The 23187-nt window shown below is 43.0% G+C and overlaps 1 pseudogene; it reads right to left on the reverse strand.

Annotated features, from left to right (window-relative positions):
* Positions 1 to 19248: 19248 nt before the first annotated feature.
* Positions 19249 to 22754, reverse strand: LOC118678652 (annotated as a pseudogene).
* Between the last annotated feature and the right edge of the window lie 433 nt (positions 22755 to 23187).

Here is a 23187-nt window from a genome sequence, read left to right on the forward strand (position 1 = left end):
TGAGAGAGCGAAGGAGCAATAGAGGAGTGTGTGGATGTATGTGGTGTGTGTGCGTGTATGAGCTAGGGACAGTTAGATTCTGAGGTCTTCCAAAGGGCTGCCAAACCGGGCAGTCTTAGATGGCGGAGCCCCACTCCCAGCACGGACACTCCTGGGCGGCCAGCACAGGCACAGAGACCACGCCATCTTGAGAAACAGAGCTGCTTGAGACTAGGATCCTGGCCTCAGCACCACCCAGTCTGGTCTCAGATGCAAACTAGGACCCTGCAGCCACTGGGGATAGAGACCTGCAACCACAGCTACAGACCCACAGACACCAAGAATCCAGACGTCCCAGCGGCAGATTTCTGTGAGTAACAGAGCCCATCCCTCTCCCTGCAGGCTCATGGGCAGTGCCATAGTAACTGATAGACCCGCCCCTCACACGGTGTGAGCTGCTGCAGGAATTTGAGCCTGAGAACTTGCAGACACTGGGAATCTGTTCCCCACAGCACCTCTGCAGGAACTTGAGCCTAGGAGTGCTCAGACACTGGGAATTTGTTCCCCGCAAGGCAATCGGGCAACCAAACCCAAAGCCCATGCAGGGTGGTAGTGCCACCTGACTTTGATTCTGGGCAAGCGCTCACTGAAGCCCCCCAAGCTGACCAAGACCAGATTCTCCAGGCGGGAGGCAACACTAAGCACCAGTGACTTGACTCTTTCTTATCATGGATGCCTGGGATCACTGATTCCCAGTGCATTCACACTAAGAGCCAGTGACTCCAATTCTTGGTGCATGTGCACACAGGGACCTTGAATCTCAGCATGAGGCTGAGATACTGGATTCTTGGGGGACTCTGACTCCTGGAACACACTAGGGGGCTCTGATTTTCAACACACACCAGGGGGTGGGGGGGTGTCTCTGTTTCAGCGTGGTGAAGGCGGGGTCCCTGATTCTAGGTGCGCACACGAGACCACACTGAGTGCTGGTAACACTTCCTCTGGGCGAGCCTGGTTCCCACCAACCCAGGACAGTCACACATCTTAGTGTCAGATCTCTTCAGTGACACTAGGGTGGTGCAAAGCTTCCAGTGCACACGGCCCAGGCCGACGCAACTCGACGTTTGAACCTTTTGGTGATAGTCAAAATGGGGAGACGACACAACCCCCAGAGGAAAGAAAATAAGGAGTTGCCAAGAAAGGAAATTAGTGAAATTGAAGCATGCAACATGACAGAAAAAGAATTCAGAATAATGGTTGTACAATTCATTCACTGGATGAATGAGAAAATCAAAAACATATGCAAGAATCAGGAAGAAAAGAAAAGTGATATAGTTACAATCAAAAACACTATGGAAGGTTTCAACAGTAGACTAGAAGAAGCAGAGGACTGAATTAGTGTGTTAGAAGATAACGTAGAGAAATAAGCTCAATCTGAACAGCAACTGGAGAAAAAAATTAAAAAGCAGGAGGAGAGCCTAAGGGAGCTTTGGGACAACATGAAACGAACTAACATATGCATAATAGGGCTGCCAGAAGGTCAAGAAGAGCAGCAAAGATTAGAAAATGTATTTGAAGAAATAATGACAGAAAACTTCCCAGATGTGGGGAAGAAAAAAGTTACACAAATACAGAGAGTCCCAAGCAAGATGAATCTCAAAAGACCCACACCAAGACAAGTCATAATTACAATGGCAAATCTTCACAACAAAGAGAGAATCTTAAAGGCTGCAAGAGAGAGACAGAGAGTTACCTACAAAGGATCCCCCATCAGATTATCAAATGATTTCTCAACAGAACCACATCAAGATAGAAGAGAATGGAAGGAGGTATACAAAGTGTTGCAAAGCAAAGGTCTGAATCCAAGAATACTCTATCCAGCAAGACTATCAATCAAAATTGAAGGGGAAATCAGGAGCTACACAGACAAAAAAAGGCTAAGGGAGTTCATCACTACCAAGCCAGCAATGCAAGAAATGCTAAAGGGAATGCTGTAAAAAGAAGAAATAAAAAGGTAAGAAAGAACACAGGCACAAAAATAGAAATGACTACAAACAAGTACCTTTCAATAATAACTTTGAACATAAATGGACTAAATGCTCCAATAAAAAGACATCAAGTGGCTGAATGGATAAAAAGACATGACTCATATATATGCTGTCTACAAGAGACCCACCTCAGAACAAGGGACTCACACAGACTGAAAGTGAAAGGATGGAAAAATAGCTTTCAGGCAAATGGAAATGAAAAAAAAGCTGGGGTAGCAATACTTATATCGGACAAAATAGACCTCAAAGTGAAGGCCATAACAAGAGATAAGGAAGGCCACTTCATAATACTAAAGGGATCGATACGACAAGAGGATATAACCCTGACAAACATATATGCACCCAATGCAGGAGCACCCATATACATAAAAAAAAACTCCTGGAAGATATCAAGGGAGAGATTGACAACAATAAAATCATAGTAGGGGACTTAAACACACCACTGACATCATTGGATAAATCCTCTAGACAAAAAATCAGCTAAGAAACAGCAATCCTAAATGACTCACTAGATCAGATGGACTTAATTGACATCTTCAGAACATTTCACCCCAAAGCCACAGAATATATGTTCTTCTCAAGTGCACATGGGACATTTTCAAAAACCGACCACATATTGGGTCACAAGCAAGAAGATTGAAATCATACCAAGCATATTCTCAGACCACAAGGCCATAATATTAGAAATAAACTACAATAAAAACAATCCAAAAAACTCAAACACTTGGAAGCTGAATAGCATCCTATTAAATAATGATTTGGTTACCAATGAGATCAAAGAAGAAATTAAAAACATCCTGGAAACTAATGACAATGAAAATACAACAAGCCAAAATTTATGGGACACAATGAAAGCAATCCAGAAAGGGAAGTTTATAGACATACAGGCCTACCTCAAAAAACAAGAAACAATAATAGTAAATCATCTAACTCTACAACTCAAAGAATTAGAAAGAGAGCAGCAAGAAAAGCCCAGAGTAAGCAGAAGGAAGGAGATAATAAAGATCAGAGCAGAAATAAATGACATAGAGACAAAAAAAAAACAAAAACACAACAATACAAAAGATCAATGAAACCAAGAGCTGGTCCTTTGAAAGGATAAACAAGATTGATGAACCTCTAGCCAGACTCACCCAGAAGCAAAGACCCAAATAAACAAAATCACAATGAAAGAGGTGAAATAACAAAAGACCCCACAGAAATTCAAAGGATTGTTAAAAAATACTATGGACAACTCTACTCCAACAAACTAGACAACCTGGAGGAAATGAACATATTCTTAGAAAAATACAACCTTCCAAAACTCAATCAGGAAGAATCTAAAAATCTCAATAGTCCAATAACTATGGAAGAAATTGAAGTAGTCATCAAAAAGCTCCCAGCAAACAAAAGCCCGGGCCAGACGGCTTCACAGGGGAGTTTTACCAAACATTCAAGGAAGAACTAAAACCTACCCTTCTCAGACTACTACAAAAAATTCAAGAGGAAGGAACACTTCCAAGCTCATACTATGAAGCCAGAATCACCCTGATACCAAAACCAGATAAAGACAACACAATGAAAGAGAATTATACACCGATATCCCTCATGAACATAGATGCCAAAATACTCAACAAAATTCTAGCAAATCGGATCCAGCAATACATCAGAAAGATCATACACCATGACCACGTAGGATTTATCCCAGGGTGCAAGGATGGTACAATATCCACAAATCAATAAACATGATACATCACATAAACAAATTGAGAGATAAAAATCACATAGTCATATCAATTGACGCAAAAAAAAAGCATTTGAAAAAAAATCCAACACCCTTTCTTGATAAAAACTCTCAGCAAGGTAGGAATAGAAGGATCATACCTCAACATAATAAAAGCCATATATGACAAACCCACTGCCAACATCATACTCAATGGTCAAAAACTAAAACCCTTTCCCCTACGAACAGGCACAAGACAGGGATGCCCACTCTCACCACTCCTGTTTGACATAGTACTGGAAGTACTAGCCATTGTGATCAGACAAGATGAAGAAATAAAAGGCATCCAAATTGGAAAAGAAGAAGTAAAACTGTCCTTATTTGCAGATGACATGATACTGTACATAGAAAACCCTACAGACTCCATAAAAAAATAATTAGACTTAATAAACAAATTTGGCAATGTAGCAGGATACAAAATCAATGCCAAGAAATCCATGGCATTTCTTTACACCAATAGTGAACTTACAGAAAGTGAAACTAAAAAAGCAATCCCATTTACCATTGCACCAAAAAAATTAAGATACCTAGGAATAAACTTAACTAAGGAGGTAAAAGACCTATATGCAAAAAACTACAGGACACTGAAAAAAGAGATAGAGGAAGACATAAACAGATGGAAGAACATACCGTGTTCATGGATTGGTAGAGTCAACATCATCAAAATGTCCATACTGCCCAAAGCAATCTATAGATTCAATGCACTTCCCATTAAATTACCAACGGCATATTTCACAGATCTAGAACGAACATTCCAAAAATTCATCTGGAATAAAAAAAGACCTTAAATAGCTGCAGCAATCCTGAGAAAGAAGAACAAAGTAGGTGGGATCTCAATACCAGATATCAAGCTCTATTACAAAGCCACTGTTCTAAAAACAGCTTGGTACTGGCATAAGAACAGACATATAGAGCAATGGAATAGAATAGAGAACCCAGAAATCGTCCCAAACCACTATGCCCAATTAATATTTGACAAGGGAGGCAAGAGCATACAATGGAGTCAAGACTGTCTCTTCAAAAAAATGGTGTTGGGAAAATTGGACAGATACATGCAAAAAGGTGAAACTAGACCACCAACTTACACCATACACAAAAATAAACTCAAAATGGAAAAAGGACTTAAACGTAAGATGGGAACCATAAAAATACTAGAGGAATCCATAGGCAGCGAAATTGCAAACATATGCTGAAGGAATTTCTTCTCTGATAATGCTCCTAGGGCAATGGAAACTAAAGAGAAAATAAACAAATGGGACTACATCAAAATAGAAAGCTTTTGCACAGCAAAGGAAACCATCAACAAAACAACAAGAAAGCCCACTGCATGGGAGAACATATTTGCTAATGTTATCACCAGTAAGGATTTAATCTCCAGCATTTACAGGCAACTCATACAACTTAACAAAAGGAAGATAAACAATCCAATCAAAAAATGGGCAACCGACTTAAATAGACACTTTTCGAAAGTGGACATACAGAAGGCAGAAAGACATATGAAAACATGCTCAAAGTCACTAATTATATGAGAGATGAAAATCAAAACGACAATGCGGTATCATCTCACACCTGTCAGAATGGTTATCATCAAAAAAATCAACAAACAACAAGTGTTGGAGAGGATGTAGAGAAAAAGGAACACTCGTGCACTGCTGGTGTCAATGCTGACTGGTACAGCCACTGTGGAGAACAGTATGGAGTTTCTTCAAAAACCTAAAAATGGGACTCCCATTTGACCCAGTGATCCCACTTCTAGGAATATATCCCAAGAATCTAGAAACACCAATCAGAAAGTCTATGTGCACCCCTATGTTCATAGCAGCACAATTCACCATAGCTAAGATCTGGAAACAGCCTAAGTGCCCATCAGCAGATGAGTGGGTTAAAAAACTGTAGTACCTCTACACAATGGAATACGCTGTGGTAAAAAAAGAGGGCATTCTTACCATTTGCAACAGCATGGATGGAACTGGAGAGCATTATGCTAAGTGAAATATGCCAGTTAGAGAAAGATAAATACCACATGATCTCACTCATTTGTGGAATATAGTGAACAACATAGGCTGATGAAAAGGGATAGATCCAGAGACAGAGAAGCAGCAATAAGACTGTCAAACTTCAGAAGGAAGGTAGGGGAAGGTGGGGGTAAGAGGGAGAGATCAACCAAAGGACTTGTATGCATGCATATAAGCCCAGCCAGTGAACACAAACAGGGGGGTGAGGGCATGAGTGGGGTGAGGGTTTATGGGGAGAATGAGGTCACATATATAATACCTTAATCAATAAAGAAATTAAAGATTGGGGGGGAAAAAAGACACACAGACCTCATTTTCAGCTCCAGGTCTAAAACATGCAATATGACAGTAGACAAGTTCACTCACATCTGAGCTTCAGTGTCATATGTATAAAATGAAAATAATGATGGATTTTTTGCAAATGGTGGTTGTTTTGTAAACATTTTTAAAAAATATTTTTATTGGTTTCAGAGAGGATTGGAGAGGGAGAGAGAGATAGAAACATCAAGGATGAGAGAGAATCACTGGTTGGCTGCCTCCTGCACGCCCCCTATTGGGGATTGAACTTGCAACCTGGGCATGTGCCCTTGACAGGAATCAAACCGAGAACCCTTCAGTCCACAATCTGTCATCTGAGCCAACCGGCTAGGGCTTTACAAAGTTTTTTTGAGGAATATATATATACTAGAGGCCCGGTGCACAAAAATTTGTGCAGTCGGGGGGGGGGGGGTGCCTCAGCCCGGCCTGTGCCCTCTCGCAGTCTGGGACCCCTCAGGAGATAATGACCTGCTGGCTTAGGCCTGCTCCCAGGTGGCAGAGGGCAGGCCCAATCCCTAGGTGCAGCCCCTGGTTGGGCTCAGAGCAGGGCCGATTGGGGAATTGGGGCGCCGCCCCCTGTCATGCACAGAGCAGGGCGGAATGGGAGGTTGCGATGCCACCCTCAGTCACACTCAGGGTAGGGCCGATTGGGGGGTTGGGGCACCGCCCCCTGTCACACTCAAGGCAGGGTCGATGGGGAGGTTGCGGGCGCCACCCCTTGTCACGCACAGAGCAGGGCCAATCTGGGGGTTGGGGTGCTGCCCCCTGTCACTCACAGAGCAGGGCCCATCAGGAGGGTTGGGGCTCCTTACCCTGTCACGCACAGAGCAGGGCCGATAGGGGAGTTGGGGCACTTCCCCCTGTCACACACAGAGCAGGGCCAATCAGGGGGTTGGGGTGCTGCACCCTGTCACACTCAGGGCAGGGCCGATGGGGAGGTTATGGCTCTACCCTGTCACACACAGAGCAGGGCCCGTGGTGCAGGGGGGGGTGGGGTTTGGTGTGCCGCACCCTGTCACACACAGAGCCGCAGGGCAATCAGGGGGTTCGGGAGCTCCCCCCTATCAGGCACAGAGCAGGGCTGTTCAGGGGGTTGGGGCACCTTCCCCTGTCACGAACAGAGCAGGGTTGATAGGGAGGTTGTGGCCCCACCCCCTGTCACACACAGAGCTGCAGGGCGATCGGGGGGTTTGGGCGCTGCCCCCTGTCACGCTGATCCCGGTGCCGGGAGGCCTCTCGGCTCTGCTGATCCCGGTGCTGGGAGGCATATTACCCTTTTACTATATAGGATAGAGGCCTGGTGCATGTGTGGGGGCTGGCTGGTTTGCCCTGAAGGGTGTCCTGGATAAGGGTGTGGGTCCCCACTGGGGTGCCTAGCCAGCCTGGGTGAGGGGATGATGGCTGTTTGCAGCTGGTCACACACCCTTCAGGGTTGGGGTCCCCACTGGGGTGCCTGGCCAGCCTCGGTGAGGGGATGATGGCTGTTTTCAGGCTGGTGGGTGACTGAAGCTCCCAACTGCTCCTTTTTTTCTTTTTTCTTTAATTCTGGGCCAGCTTTAGCTCTGGCTCCAGCTCTGAATCCTCTGCTGCTGAAAGCAGGTATCTGGTTTGTTTGGGTTCTATAATAGAAACACTGTTTCAACTCCAGCTCTGAGATCCCAGCTGGCTGAAAGCAGGTTTCTGGGGTTTTGTTTAGCTTATATTTGTAACAATGTTTCAAACTGCAAGCTCAGAGGCAGGCAGTGGCAGGCGGGGAACGTTGGAGTCCTCCGTCACTGAAGCAAGCAAGCCTCATGTTTGCTTCAAGCTGCCTGGCTGCCGGCCGCCATCTTGGCTGGCAGTTAATTTGCATATCGCCCTGATTAGCCAATGGGAAGGGTAGCGGAGGTACAGCTAATTACCATGTTTCTCTTTTATTAGCTAGGATATGGATATATATATATATATATATATATAATTTTTTTCAGGTAGTTAATGTTAGTTATAATTCTCCCCCTTTAGAGACATTCCTCTGGAGTCCACCATCTCTCTGTTCTATTTGTTCTCTAGGCTACCTTCTCTGGATTCCCTTCACCATCGTATTGGGGATTCCTTTCACTTCTGTCCACTGGGATCTCTTTGTTCTGGCTTTTTCTTTATTCTGAAGCACTCTGTTAAGCTTGCTTTTATAAGTGAGCAAAAGGAGCATTGTTTTCAGGAACAACAATGACTGAATAATCTTTATTGTTGCTTCGTACTTGATTGATAGTTGAACTGAGGCTAGCATTCAATTTGGAGATATTTTTCCTTTTTTAATTTAAAGATTTATTTGGCTTTATTAAAAGATTCATGAATCAGGCAGCATCCCATCTAGCATCTAGAAGGGAATTTCTGAAGACATTTTTCTATTGGAATTTTAAAAGCACTGCTCTATATTCTTATACCTTCCAATGTTGCTGTTAAGGTCTGATGCCATTCAAATTCCAAATTGTATGTTGGTGGCCCCTTCATTCTTTCTGGAATATTATAAAATCATCTCTTGTTTTCTATCCTGGATATTTTTACATTAAAATTATATCCCTTAGGTGGGCATTTTTTCTGTCATTTACTAGAATTTTGAGACTGGAAGTACATAACTAGTTTCCCATACGATTTATTTATATATTTAACTAGAGGCCCGGTGCACAAAATTTGTGCACTTCGGGGGGGTCCCTCAGCCCGGCCTGTGCCCTCTCATAGTCAAGGAGCCTTCGGGGGATATCTGACTGCCGCGGAGAAGTGAGAAGCTCCCGCCACCACCGCTGCACTCACCAGCTGTGAGCCCGGCTTCTGGCTGAGTGGAGCTCCTCCTGTAGGAGCGCACTGTCCACCAGGGGGCAGCTCCTGAATTGAGCGTCTTCCCCCTGGTGGTCAGTGTGTGTCATAGTGACTGGTCATTCTGCCATTGAGCTGAAACCGGATCTCCAACATCCTCTGAGGGGTCCCAGATTGTGAGAGGACGCAGGCCAGGCCAAGGGACCCACCAGTGCACGTTTGGGGCTGGGGAGGGACAAGGGAGGTTGGCCAGCTGAGGAGGGACCACAGGAGGGCTCCAGGTCATGTCCAGCTTGTCTCACTCAGTCCAAATCAGCCGGACCCCAGCAGCAAGCTAACCTACCAGTTGGAGCGTCTGCCCCCTGGTGATCAGTGCACATCATAGCAAGTGGTTGAGCCGCCTTAGTATATCACTAGCATATTATACTTTGATTGGTTGAATGGCCGACTGGCCAACTGGACACTTAGCATATTAGGCTTTTATTATATAGGATGGTTACTGCTAATACATAGAAAAGATTTTTAACTTTTTTTTATTTACCTGTATTTCCATTTCTTTTTTTATTACTTTTACCTTTTCAAGAGACATAAACATTTATTTTTAAAAATATTTTTTATTTGCAGTTGACATACAATATTATATTAGTTTCAGATGTACACCCAATTAATTAGACAGTGTATAACTTACTAAGTGATCATCCTGATAAATCTTGTACCCATATGACTTCATAAAGTTATTAGAATATTATTGAATATATTCCCTATGCTTTACTTTACATTCCCATGACTATTCTGTAACTACCAATATGTACTTGTTAATCCCTTCACCTATTTTACCCACCCCTATATACCTCCTCCCATCTGGCAACTATCAAAATGTTCTCTGTATCTATGAGTCTTTTTCTATTGTGCCTGTTTTCTTTTTATTTTGTTGCATTCAATTGTTGGTAGATATGTATTTATTTCTACTTTATTGTTCATATTTTTTTACCTTTTTTCCCTTCTTCTTAAAACAGACACATTAACATTTTATGTAATTCTGGTTTGGTGATGATGAACACATTTGTCTTTTCTTGTCTGTGTGTCTCTTTACATAGCCTTTGATTCCATATGATAGCCTTGCTAGGTAGAGTAATTTTGGTTTTAGGTACTTACTTTTCATCATTTTGAATATTTTGTCCTAATCCCTTCTGTCCTGCAAAGTTCCTGTTGAAAAGTTAGCTGATAGTCTTATGAGAGCTCCCTTGTAAGTAACTCATTGCTTTTCTCTTGCTGCTCTTAAGATTCTTTGTCTTTAATTTTTGGCATTCTAAGTATGACATGCCTTGGTGTGGGCCTCTTTGGGTTCATCTTGTTTGATACTGCCTACACTCTCTTGACTTTTAAGTCTATTACTTCACCAGATTAGGAAAGTTTTCTGTCTTTTTTATTTTTTCTCAAAAAGTTTTTTTTTTTTTTTTTTTTTTTTTTCATTTTTTGCTCACTCTCTCTTCTCCTTCAGGTACTACACTGAAGTTAATGTATGCTTGAAGCTGTTCCAGAGGCTCCATTCACTACCCTCATTTTTTGGATATCTTTTATTTTTGCTGTTCTTATTAGGTGTTTTTTGCTTCCTTATATTCCAAATCACTGATTTGATTATCAGCTTCATTTTATCTACTGTTGATTCCCTGTAAATTAATCTTCATTTCAGTTAGTGTATTGTTCATTTCTAAATACTTTTTTATATAGTTTTATGTATATTTCATACTGTTGAAGTTCTCATTAATTTCATCTATTCTTCCCTGAAGTTTATTATGTATCCTTATAACCAGTGTTTTAAACTGTATCTGATAGATTGCTTATCTACATTTTGTTTAGTTCTTTTCTGGAGTTTTGTTCTTTCATTTGGGACATGTTTCTTTGTCTCCTGATTTTGGCTGCCTCCCTGTGTTTGTTTCTATGTATTAGGCCAAGCTACTACATCTCCAAGCTTGGTCAAGTGGGCTAATATAGTAGGTGTCCTTCAGGGTCCTGTGGCACAGCTTCCCCCATTCATTCAAACTGAGCCCTCCAAGTGTGCCCCTCCATGCCAGCTGTGTCCACCTTCCTGTTGTTGTTGAGCCTTGATTGCTGTCGGTCAGCTGATCAGCTGCAAGGACTGGCTGTGACCACCCACCACTATCTTCCAACCATTGTGAAGGATCAGCTGTACAAGGGCTCACTCCACAGAGCAGGATTTACTTCACTGGGGCTCCAGTGTCCGTTGAGTTCTCCCCTTGAGCGTGTCACTGTGGAGGTGGTCAATGTGTTCTGAAGCTGTCCACTGGGTGTACTGGTTCTGAGGCTTCCTGGGAGGTGCAGACCAAGATCAGCCATTACTGTGTCCTGCCAAGGGCCACCTGACCTGAGCTACAAAGCAGTCTTCAGATAGCTACTACTTGCGCTGGGCTTGGATTTGCACAGGAGAGGTTAAGCTGCAAACCAAGGCTGGCTGCCATTATTGGATCTTCCATAAAAATGGCCTGTTTTGGCTCATGCTTCAGACTTTTCTAAAATCTCTCAAACAAGCAGAATATAACCTGGCATGTCCCTTACCTCTCATTAAGTGGCAGCCAGCCAATAGAAACAGTGTGGTGGGCGAGGTCTCATGAAATCACCATGGTGGGCTGAACAATGATAGCCAGGTTGATAGAGACTCAGATAAGATACCAGTCTGCTGGAGGGCTCAGGAAGAAAACAATGCTCTTCAAGCACTTCTGTCTGCAAGAAAGCTGCCCTTCCAGCTCTCACCCTGACTCCAGACAATTCAGTTCCTCTCTGTATATCCCTAGTGGCTTTCAAGCTGCTGCCCAATGCGGGAGCTTAAAGAGAGTGAGTGCAAGTAAGTGCATGTACACGCCATGTAAGAGGAATTGCCTGGTATTCCAGCAGCCCTGTGTCTCACTCAGCCACAATCTTCGCTAGTTTTTACAGTCAGAAGTTATGGGGGCTTTTTCTCTGGCACTGATACCCTGGGCTGGGGGCCTGGTATAGGGCTGGAGCCCCTCACTCTTTAGAGAGGACCACCCCAACTGAGATATCCTCAAAATATTTTTAAAATATATTTTAGTGACTTCAGAGAGGAAGGGAGAGGGAGAGAGATATAGAAATATCAATGAGAGAGAATCATTGATCAGGTGCCTCATACATGTCCCCTATTGGGGATCAAGCCTGCAACCTGGGCATGTGTCCTGACTAGGAATTAAACTGTGACCTCCTCATTCATAGGTTGACACTCAACCACTGAGCCACTGTGATTTGGCATCCTTCCCAATTTTAAACTGCCACATGCGGATGCGGACCAGCTTGCTCTGCATTTAGTTTATGTGGTGCATCACATTAATTGCTTGAGAATATTGAACCAATCTCACATCCCTGGAATAAATTTTTCTTGATAATGGTATATAATATTTTTAATATATTTCTGAATTTGATTTGTTAATATTTTAGCATTTTTGCATGTATGTTTATTAGGTGTATTGGCCTATATATTGTTATAACATATTTGGTTTTTGAATAAAGGTAACACTAGCCTCATAAAATGAGATTGGGTACCTTTCCTCCTTTTGAATTTTTAAAAATAATTTTAAATAAATAAATCTGAATTCTACTTTCAATGTTTAATAAAATTCACCTATGAAGCCATCCAATCCAGAACTTTTTTATTTTTTGGCACTTTTTTGTTTGTTTTAATGATTCAATTTTTTTAGTAGTAATTGGTCTGTTCAGACTTTCTGTTTCTTTTTCACCTCAGTCTTAGAAGATTGTGTATTTCTAAGTATTTATCCATTTCTTCCAGATTGTCCAATTTTTGGCATATAATTTTTCATAGTACTTTCTTATAACTGCTTCTATCATGAGTGAATAATTCTTTATAAGGGTTATATTGTCTTGTTGGATTGATCCCTTCATCATTATGAAATGTTCTTCATTTTCTCTTATAGTCTCTGTTTTGAAATTATGTCCAATACAAGGCATTGCTGCCTCAGCTTTTATTTTATTTCATTTGCATTTGCATTAAATATCATTTGACATTTCTTTACTTTCAGTCTCTGTGCGCTTTTCATTCTGATGTAGATTTCTTGTAGACAGCATATGTATTGGTCTTGTTTTCTTATTTATTCAGGAATCTTACATTTTCTGATTGGAGCATTTAAACCATTTACATTAAAAGTGATTATTGGTAGATACATAGTGATTGCCATTTTATTATTCATATTTATGTTCTTTTCCCCCCCATTCTTCTTTTTAAAGAAGTGTCTTTAACATTTCTTTAATAATGATTCTGTGGTAATGGCATTTAGTTTTTTCTTGTCTGGAAACCTCTTTATTTCTCCTTCTATTTTAAATGATAACCTCACAGTTATAGTAATCATATTTGTAGGTCCTTTTTTTCAATACTGTGAATATTTCATGCCATTTTTCTCTGTTTGGCAGTTTTATTTCTTTATTTTTTTAGAAATCATCTGACAATCTCATGGGAGCTTCCTTGTAAGTAACTTTTTTTTTTTTCTCTTGCTTCTTTAAAGACTGTGTGTGTGTGTGTATGTGTGTGTGCTTTACCTTTGCCAATTTTATTATAATGTGTCATGGTGTGGGCCTTTGTGAGTTCATCTTGTTTGCACTCTTTGTGCTTCCTGATTTTGTAAGTCCATTTTCTTCTCCAGCTGGGGAAAATTTTCTGTCAATATTTCTTCAAATAGCTCTCTCACCCTTGTTCTCTCTATTCCTTCTGGTACCCATCTATGATGTGGCTTTTGTTACACTTTAAATTGTTCCAGTTATCCCTTAAATTATTATAATTTTTTAATTCTCTTTTTTTGTTGTGGTTGTTCTGATTAGGTGTTTTCTACTACCTTGTTTTTAAGTCACTGATCCTCTGCTTCATCTAATCTGCTGTTTATTATTTTTAGTGTATTTTTTATATTAGTTATTTTATTTTTTACTGGTTATCTTTTATGGTTTCTATGTTCTTTATAATGCTTACTATCTTTTTGTTAAAGTTCTCACTGAATTCATCTGTTCTTCCCCTAAGTTCCTTGAGCATCCTTATAACCATGTTTTGAACTCTGTATCTGATAGATTGCGCACCTCCATTTTATTTAATTGTTTGTTTGTTTGTTTGTTTTTCTGGAGTAAGGAGTAAATAGGTCATTAATGAAAAATGCACAGCACAGGATTCAACAGGAAAACCTAAATAAATATTTAAATGGTAGCTATTCATATTATGGAATGAATAAAACAATGAACCTGAATGGAGTTAAATTAAGAAAGGTTTTATGGAAAAAATAAAAGTAGAATAGAAATTTAAACTATAATTGAAGCTTTGTGAAGTGGATAAGAGAGGGAATTCTTTCTCTACCCTCAGTTTTTTGTAAGCATAGCTACATCAATCTTTAAATGTGGATGACCAAGCTCTCTGTCTCCATGGACTTTCAGATTTGTAAACACCTTGCATAACAATGAAATAGCAGAATGTCATTAGAGGAGCTGCAGGCAAATAGCTTACAGGTGACATGGGGCTATATCAGCATTAAAGCAAATTTTATCTTAGAATAAACAATAGCTTCAATATAACTCCATTGAAAATTGAGCATGCTATAATGCTGAGCTATTCTTAGTGTGTATAACTTCTTAAGTGGCTAATTCTAATTACTTGGCTTACTTGCCATAGATCTGCTGCTTCTGACATAGATGACCTCTCCAAGACTCTAAAAATTATTGGAAATAGGGAGAATGCAATTCTTGGAAGTTCTTATGGATTGATTAAGTAAAGCATCTGCTAAATGGATATCTACTTTGAAAGGTATACATTTAATGGAATTAATAAGTGAACTGATTAGGTAAAGTGTTAAAAGTAACAAAAATGCCCTAATTGGTTTGAGACCTATAACAGACTTATAACAAAGTAAGGAGACTGAGAGGGAAATTACTGGATGCTCTTAGTGATTGTGGCAACATTGCTTTTGACATCTGCCTTGTCCAGTGTGAATTTGTGGAATACAACCACAGTGTACAATATCTCCAAAGGAATGTAATGAAGGATGCATTTCTATCCATACATTACAATATTTCCTATCCCATGTACCTTTCAGAAACTTGTCACTCCCCAGAAGTGGAGTCTCTGACCCCTCCCCATGAAACTGGGCAGGACTTTGTGACTGCCTCTACTGATAGAATATGAGAGAAGTGACACTGCAGCTTCTAAGGCTGGATTGTAAAAAGCAACATAGTTTCTACCTGGTTCTCTCTTTCTCAGGAGGTTTGTGCTTGAAAGCCAGTCATTGTGTTGTAAGAGACTAGACCACATAGAGAGGGCCATGTGGAGAAAACCTGAGGTCTTGAGCTATCAGCTAAGCTGTCTGCCAAAGTCAAACATCAGCTTACTGGCCATGTGAGTGAGTCTTCTTGGAAGTAGATTCTTCAGCCCCCAGTTGACCTGCTCCAGATGATGTCACATGGAGCAGTGATGAGCCTTCCAGACTGAGCCCTACCCAAACTGAAAATTTGTGATTAAAATAGATGATTGTTGTTTTAAGTTCTGGGGTGATTCAGATAAGCAGCAATAGAACACCAGAACAAAAGGGGCCAATAGAAGATTCTATGGTGTATTAACCAACAGGCATACTGATGAATCCTGGCCAAATGGTAACAAAAATCAAATTTGTTCATTTGGTTGGATCTCCATTGCTGTGAGAAGTGAAGGATTTAGAACTGGAAAATATTTGTGCATCTATTTAAAGCCAAATAATAAAGTCTGATCATAGTATTCCTATGATATCCACTCTAATGGATAGAGGTGGAAATGCAGATAATTATTCTTAATGATGGATGACCCAAAGGAGAACAAACCTGCATTGAGATTCTATTATGTTTGAGGCAAAATGTGAGACCTTTCATAATCCTTTTCTCAACTAATCCTCATAAAACAGTCTTACTCTAACTTTACAGGATCAGGAAAAGTTGTAGAAAATTATTTTTTAAATCTCACACCAATGAGTTGTAGGGGGCAAGACTCAAACTCAAGTCTGATTTTAGTTCTCAGCCTCTTTCCGCTATTTCATCTTCCATATTTGCCAAAGATGACTTCTCTTAGGTTTTTGCACACATGTGGTATCGATGGTTTTTCAGTTGTTTGAGTGGATTATTTTTTTTTTCAGCAGTAGGATATTTACCTTTTTTAGCTACTATTTAAAAACAAGAATTTGCATTCTTGAAGCATATACAATCTAAGAGTGCTGCAAGCAGATGGTCCATAATTATGCTGTGAGACACGAGGAGTCAAAATTAAAAGAAAATTTGGCCACAGTTATGGAGTGGTAGGTGCTTTGTATATATGTACATGTAATACAATTGTATGTCATAAATAGAAGTGGCTTTTTCTTCTTTATTAAATTAACCATTATCTCTGTATTGACGGTGTGCCTTAAGTAAAAGCTATTTTGTCCATTGCAAGAGTGTCTTCCAGATTTAAGTGCAGAACAGTGTTGTGCAAAACTTGCCGATTTCTGCCCTGATCAGTCTGCTATAGAATCCGGTCAGAGACGTGTGACTACCGCACAGGGAGAGTTCCCTCCATCATTTCTTGGAGTGAGAAGTTGTCCAGAGGGCAAAAGGTGAATGTCTCTCCATCTGAGCATCAGAGGGTTCGGTGATTGGGAGAAGTGGGTCCAAGCTCCTCCCTTCTGTCCTGGCACTGCCACTAGCCACTTCGACCTTGCTCAAGTCATTAACCCTTTATTTGTCTTGTTGGTTCCCAGGGGAAAAGATACCAAGCCAACCCCGCTAAAAACAATGAGTTCTTCAGGAGAAGCTATCAGTATTTGTGTACACCCAAGCCCTTTGTTATAAACAAGCCTCCCTTTACCCACTGGCAGCAATGCATTTCTTTCCTCAGCATGCCATTTTCAAAACCTGAGACAACCCTGGACCTGATCATTGCCTTCCTCTTGAACCACACCAGTTTGTCAGTTTTAATCTGTCTAAAAACCTGCACCTGCCAGCAAGAACCTTTATATTTCATATATGTTGATACAAAGATTTCACACATTGGCTTCTGTGTAGCTGTGATATCATGTAAGCTAAGCAAACAGTGACGAGTTGATACTTGGGATAATGTACGCCCAGTCAGATTAGCACCAATCAATGGCGTTGGCAAGTTTTGGATGAGGCTGAGGGGATGGGGTTTAAACAGCATGAGCTGCCAGAACAAGACAGATGGTCCGAAGCTGACATTCTTACCTCTTTATCTTAATGGACTCATTAGCAGATTTCTCTCCTTTGGGTCTCATTTGAGTGTCTTGGCTTTAAACGGCACCCCATAGGTTGCCCATCCTTCCGGAAAACAAGCGACATGCCCTTCTACCACCTGGCACAGAGATGTTCCCGTGTCGAGGGTCTGTTTATCCAACAGGACCATTGGGGTCCAAAGAGTTAAGATAGTCTTGTTAAGAAACTACCATTTATTGAATGTTAAGTTCTGTAATAGGTGGATTATTTTATTTAATTCTCACAAGAACTCTAAGGGGTAAATTATTTTATTTTTGTTGTTGGTTTTATTGTTCTTAAGTCATTTTATAAGTGAGAAACTGAGGATTATGTAATCTGTCCAAGGAGCACAGCTGGTGAGCAGAAAGGGCAGAATTTGACTCTGGATCTATGGGACTTCAAAACTCTGAGGAAACCGCACTGCGACCCACATTCTCTGTACAGTGGGTCTCATATGCAAGGTCCGAGGCTCAACCTTCAGGATCCTGAACTGGTCCCTACACAGCCATCCTTCCTACCTCCCTGCCTGCCTATCTTCATCCCTTTCTTACTTCCTTCAGCCGCAAAAATTCTCAGCTGTCTCTTTCCTCTCTTTTTGAAACAAACCTCTATCCTCAGGTGCTTTCCACTCTAACGCTAGGAGTGACGCAGGGTGTGGTCTCCTTGGCACCCTTCTCCTGCTTTCTCTCAAGATGACCGTCATCACAGGGAAAACCATTGATAACCAAAGGTTTCAAAAATCCTTCAGGGTTTTTGTAGTCAACGATCCATCAAATAAAAGTCCTGGCTTCCTTTTTAAATGTAAAAACTTTTTAGTGATTTTTTTTCTAGTTGTTGTCTTTTGAGTTCTCCCTTAATTGACTGGCTACTTAAATTATAGCTGAGAGATTCATCCTCAAAGATCTTCTGAGTGTGATATTCTCAGTTCTGGTCTCAGCCTAATTTATAACCTGAACCCCAAGTAGGAGTTGCTTCTGCATTTCTCTATTCCTTTGCTCCTGGTCAGCTTCTCTGATTGAGGAGACTGCATTCCACCCCTGGCCCTAAAAGATCATCCATGGGTTTTCAAACTTCAAGTTTGCAGATCATTCCCTTACTCAGAACAATCTCTCTGGCCCCGTCCGACAAGGTCCTGTCCTCTCTCTGTCTGTCTTGGGGGTTCTCCGTCAGAATGCTCTGCAGCTATTCCCTGCCTGGCTTCTCCCTCCACCTGTACTGCCCTTGGCTACCTAGGGAATGAGAATCCACCTTTTCCACCTACTCAGTTTCTGGACTTTGCCACAGCTGTTCCTCCCACTTCAAAAGAAAAAATTCTCTGCATTGAGGTTTTTTTACATTACTTTCCTTGTTCTCTAAATGTTATGGTTTCTACCCTGTCTTCTTTCCCTACCACTCCCTTAGGCACAAATCCCACTGCTTAGTCCTTGCTTCTGCTTTTCAATTTTTACATTAACTGCCCTCAAGAGCTTATCCAGACTCACGTCTCTAGTTACCATGGTAATAATGATTCATAAATCTCCACATCTAGACACACTTTTCTAAAATTCACACCTGAGGATATTTATTTATTTATTTATTTATTTATTTATTTATTTATTTTAAAGTATAGAAAAGAATTTATTGGAAATCTGAACACATTTTAGAGTCTAACTCAGTATTTCCAAACCAGGTAGGCTGGAGGAGGGAGGGACTCTGCCCCCTGGAGACAGGTGGCTGGTCCCAGCCCCGCCCCCCAGTGCTGCAGAAGTCAGTCTAGTCTTACACCTTTCATTGTACAGGGCTGAGGGGAAAAGGCCAGCCTTGACCATTGCTTTGCTCCTCCCTAGCTCAGCTCCAAGTCAGGGCTTAGATACCTTGGCCTCTCACTGATGGGGTCCTGAAGAAAGGTTGCTGCTTGCACAGGCCAACAATTAGGACATCAAGGCCAAAGGCTTTGACTCAGTCTGTGCACTCAGGACCTTCCACACTTGGCCTCAAAAGGGCAGTGACTGAGACATTGGGGCGGGTTGGGGGGCGGGGGTGGTGAGGAGGAAGGCAACAGATAACTTGCAATGGGCCTCCACCCTCCTCACTGGGGCCATGAGGATAATCCACTGGGCTGTGGATTGGTTTCGCAAGCCCGGGGTGTGCTCTGGCCCAAAGATAGGAGGTCCAGCTGGACACCACTGCTGGGAACATGTCTTTGTGGCAGAGAACACGCACACAGGCAGGCTCAGCCTCACGGAGACGGCATCAGGGCCCACAAGCCCTTAGAGGTCAGCTTCGTCAGTGGGAACAATATCACATGCATTTACTACAAGCAACTGAGGGCCATGTGCTCCAGCTGCTGCCAATGAATACCCCTGGTGGGTCAGGAGGAAAGGGGCTGCCTAGGTTTCCACGGCCAAGACAACCAGTTAGGCTAGGAGAGGGACAGCCTAGGAGGGGAGGCCAGGCACTTACTTGCCTTACCCAAATAACAATACCTGAAGGGTTAAGCCAATCATGTGCCAGCTTTAGTTTCTCAACAAGGAACCAGTAAACCTCAGGGCAGGGTACAGATGGTGGGATTAAAGGAGGGTGGTGGCCAGGCCCAGGTGAAAGGAGGAAAAGGGCCCATAACGCAGCCCTGGGGAACAGAAGTAAGTACCCCAGGAGAGGCCTGTCTGGACTTCCCCAGGCCCACCAGTGGGAACATATAATGCCCTTGGGCATGACTCCAGGGGTCACCACATACAGCACACATGGCTTCCTCGGCTGCCAGAACAAAGCCAGTCACTGCACGCCATGAGAGATCCAGGCTCTTGCCGGGAACATGTAGGTGTCCAAGGTAAAGCCTGTTGTCAGTGCAAATGCAGCAAGTCTGGGAGGTCTGTTGCCCTCACCAGCCCTGTTCTTGGCTCCTACCTTCCATATGTGGGAAGGAAGACGCCCAGAGCAGCAACCTGGAATCTGGGGAACCTCCGCAGGAACTGCCCCTGCCCCAGGAAGAGGCCCTTCACCTTCCCCAAGTGAAAACTTCTAACCTCAAACATAATTTCTCTATAAAATATCTGGCTTCTCTGAAAGTAATAAATATTTACCATATTCTAGAACCAAGGAGCAGCAACAGGGGAGGGAAGAGAAGAGAACTTCTGTGACTCCAACCCTAGAGACACAGGATGTGGTTTCCATGTAGCTGAGGAGCTGAGCACAGGCAGCCGCCAGGGCTGCTCAGACCCTCTGTGAGGGTGAGGCTGGCACAACCTTGAAGGGTGGGAATGGCTGACTTTCGAGTTCTCATCTAGGGCAGAAGGCCTGTCATATTTCCAAAAGTACAGGGGCAGAGGGAGGAAGAGAGGAAGATCCCAGAACCAAAGGGGACTACACAGAGCACGAGGAGCCCTTCCTTCCTCCCAGCACTGTCTCCTTCCTCTCTCTGCCTCCACACCAATCTCTGGGCCACCAGCTGGAATGTCAAATGATTGGTGGTAATGGTGACAGGCAAGAGGCCAGTTGTGAGAAGAACGGGAGGGCCGCCTTTGTGAACAGAAGCAGCAGGCTCTACCTGCAGAGGGCCCTTTTGTTACAAAGAGTCTACCCATATCCAAGGCCAGAGGGCGAGTCCTCTCAAATGCTCTCACAGGGCCTGACTACTGCCATGAAATCTCCAGGAGGTGCAAGGGCAGAGACTTCTGGGTCCCCACGGGGGAAACCAGCCTCCCCTACACCTGGCTTGGAGCAGGACAAGGAATGGGAACAGCTGATGAATGGGAGGCTCTCTGTCTCCTGGAACCACAAAAAGGGGAAGCTGCTGGTACTTGAGGACACCAACTTTTACTGCAGAGTTTCCACAAAGGCATCAAATTCTCGAACGTTCTTCTTGTGCACAGCCAGTTTCTCTGGTAGTGAGTCCAAGTGCACAGGCATAGACTGTGCCCCGATATCTATGTAGAGGCGGCTCAGCTGAGGGGGGTTCTGAAATTCATGATAGAAGGTCCCCAAGTCCATTGGAAGAATGTCTTCTTTAGAAAAAGCCTGGTTGAAGTCAATCATGACAAAGTAGTTATGGGTATTGCCACTGCTGCCACCACTGGAGCCATCAGAGGGTAGGCTGCCCTGGAGAGGAGGTTCAGTCTCTGGGAAATCTGGAGGATTCACCATGGGATCAGCATCCTCCAGTTCTAAATTCTTGGGAGCAAACATAGCAAAGGGTATGTCCAAACTCATCAGTGTCACCTGGTTGATGGGTTTGTTGACAAAAGCCTCCACTTTTCTGGCAAAGATGGTCTCCAAGACATCATGGGGAGAGGCCTGTCCCTCACTACTGTTCGATACAGTTTCAGTGTCCTCGCTGCTAGAAGGTGTGGTAGCACAGTGGGCCCCGTCAGAAGGGGTGTAGGTTGCCAATCTCTCCTGATCAGCCTGGGCACCATGAGCAGGCTGGTAGGGAGCAAGAGGTACCCCACCTTCCTTCCCTGGAACCATTAGCTGGGATGGAGGTGAGGTGGAGAAAGGTGGTACACACTTCTTGAGAATCTTCCACAGAAGGATACGTTACTCCAGTGTCCTCACCAGCGGTTCTGTAATTGCAGGGGTGCATGGGCGAGGAGCTGGGATAGGAACGGTCCACAAAGTGATCAGTGATAATCCCCATGATAGGTGGGGTCCTCTCAAATTGCCTGTGGACATGAATGCCAAGTTAATTCTGTAAGCACAAGAAAGAGTGATGGTGCCCACGGGGGTGCCCACTGTCCCCACACAAACTGTCTGGAGACCTTCTCCTAAGCCATTCAGCTGAACTTCACCAAAATATATCCTGTATAATATGACATATTCATGAGCTTGTTTCCTGGAGAGTCTATAAGCGGTGTCACTCTCGTTATAGCCAGGAGAGACTTCAGCAGCAAATACGGTCTGTTGTATACAGTGTAGGAAATTTTTATTTCTTTATCACACTTTTCATTCATTTCAAGACACCAAATTTCTAGTTCCATGGAATCTCCCTCAGAAGTCTTGAGTGAGACCTCCCGACAGCAGGGAGCTGCCCTGCCAGTGCCTTCCTTGCTTCATGTGTAACCTCTGGAATGTCTTTGATTGCTAAATTAAACCAATCTGAGCCCGTTGGGGATGAAGATGAACTAGTACAAATCTTCCTGCCAAGTGGAGCCTGGACAATCACTTGAACAGTCTTGAGGGCAAAAAACTCAATGAAGTTGTCCAGGTCCTTTCTGCCCTGGGAATTGAGATCAGTTTCCATTGCCTATGGGAATCCAGAGATTTATTTAATGAGAACGGATCGCAGGTTTCCTAAGGTCGTTCCACTGCCAGTAAGAAGATAGTTGTGAACCTTGGGTCCCTTTTTTCACTAGTCAACAGTCACCCTCACCGGCAAAGCTGCAACACAAAGAGTGGCTCAAGGCTCTCTTACAGAGGCAGGGACCTGGGGCCAGCCAGCTGCGCCTCCAGGCTGAGGGTTCTGCGCTCTGGAGCAGCAGTGACAGCCAGGGTCGCAGACAGACAGTTCACCCCTCAGGAGGCTCATGGATCGAAGACCCCCAGGTATTTGCTCTTATAAGACTGAGCGAGTCCTCGCGCACACACATATCAGCTGGAGCTCTTTAACTCTCCTCACAACTCAAGCGATCACTCCTGCTTTAAGCCCTTCGGCCTGCTGCTTCCAGGCACTGCCAACATTAGTGTTTGTTTTCATCTCTATTTATTTATTTATTTATTTATTTATTTATTTATTTATTTATTTTTGAGAGAGAGAAAGAGAAAGAGAAAGAGAGAGAGAGAGAGAGAGAGAGAGAGAGAGAGAGAGATTTGTTGTCTCCTATATGCGCCCCAGTGGGGAATCAAACCTGCAACCTACCTATGTGTCCTGAGCAGGATCAAACCCACCTTTTGATGCATGGGACAATGCTTCACCCAGCTAGGCCACCTGGCCAGGGCTAGTCACATCTTCTTAAATCCAGATAACTTCCTATAGTAAATCTCTGTTTGAACTTTCTACCATTACCTA

The sequence above is a fragment of the Myotis myotis genome, unplaced genomic scaffold (genome assembly GCF_014108235.1).
Source record: "Myotis myotis isolate mMyoMyo1 unplaced genomic scaffold, mMyoMyo1.p scaffold_m19_p_20, whole genome shotgun sequence".
Classification (NCBI taxonomy): Eukaryota; Metazoa; Chordata; class Mammalia; order Chiroptera; family Vespertilionidae; genus Myotis; species Myotis myotis.